The 930-nt window shown below is 77.2% G+C and overlaps 1 protein-coding gene across 1 annotated transcript in view; it reads left to right on the forward strand.

The window, feature by feature from the left end:
* Positions 1–885: 885 nt before the first annotated feature.
* ZBTB2 (zinc finger and BTB domain containing 2) overlaps positions 886–930 on the forward strand; it is a 9775-nt gene continuing 9730 nt past the window's right edge. The window contains exon 1 of the mRNA XM_027634053.1: positions 886–908. The gene's annotated coding sequence lies outside the window, so the exon portion shown is untranslated. The remainder of the gene's footprint in view (positions 909–930) is intronic.

The raw sequence follows: 930 nt of genomic DNA on the forward strand, positions 1-930 counted from the left end.
CAGCTCAGCCACGCCGTGCCCAGGGCAGTTTCACAGGGATCAGCCCCACGCCGCCCCTTCCCAGCGCACCGAACCGAGACCTTGCTATAAATGACACCTGGAGCGCAGCCAGGGTGACGCGGAGGAGGGCACCGGCACTGAGCCTGTGCCCGAGAGCCCCGGGACGCCGCGTCCCGCCGCCGGCGGCCGGTCCCCGTCTCCTACATCCCCGGCGGCTCCGCGGGAAGCGCAGGGACGCACCTGCGCCCGCCACTCCTCCCCGGGAGCGAGCGCGGGGTCAGAACCCGGCGGCTTCCATCCATCCCTCCCACGCCTGCCGCCAAGCACCGCCCGACGGGAGCCGCCCGGTGGCCCCCGGCGGCGGCACCGAGAAGCCTCTGCCGCCGCGGCGAGGCCAGGCGGACGCCAGGAAGACGGCGGCGGGCGCAGCACCGCCCCATCTCATCCCATCCCAATCCCGGCCCCGCACGGCGCCACAGTCCCCGTTATCCCCGCAGCGCTGGCGGCGGGAGGGCACACTGGCCCCCGCCGCCCGGGAGTTTTAAAGGGGCAGTGCGCCCCGCTGGGATGGGGCGGCGGCGTTCGTCCAGGGGTGCCCGGAGGGCGGGAGGGCCGGTCCCGTGCCCGGTGCCGGCGGTGGGGCGGGCGCGGAGGGAGGGGCGGGGGCTGGGTGTCTCCCGCTGCTGCTGCCGCTGCCGCCACAGCACTCGCCGCCTCCCCTCCCCCACGGCGGGGGCTCCTCGCCGCAGCCTCTGTGCTCCGCTCCCGGTCATGTGACCCGAACGTAACCGGACAGGAAAAGCCGCCGCCGCCGCCGCCGCCGCGCTGACTCCGTTGTTGCTGCTGCCGGGCGCGGAGACGGCGGCGGCCCCCGCGCGGCGCCACCCGGCGGCCCCGGCGCCCCCCAGGTGAGCGAGCACCGGCCGCGCC

This window comes from Corapipo altera, unplaced genomic scaffold, assembly GCF_003945725.1.
Source record: "Corapipo altera isolate COAL_440 unplaced genomic scaffold, ASM394572v1 2b, whole genome shotgun sequence".
Lineage (NCBI taxonomy): Eukaryota > Metazoa > Chordata > Aves > Passeriformes > Pipridae > Corapipo > Corapipo altera.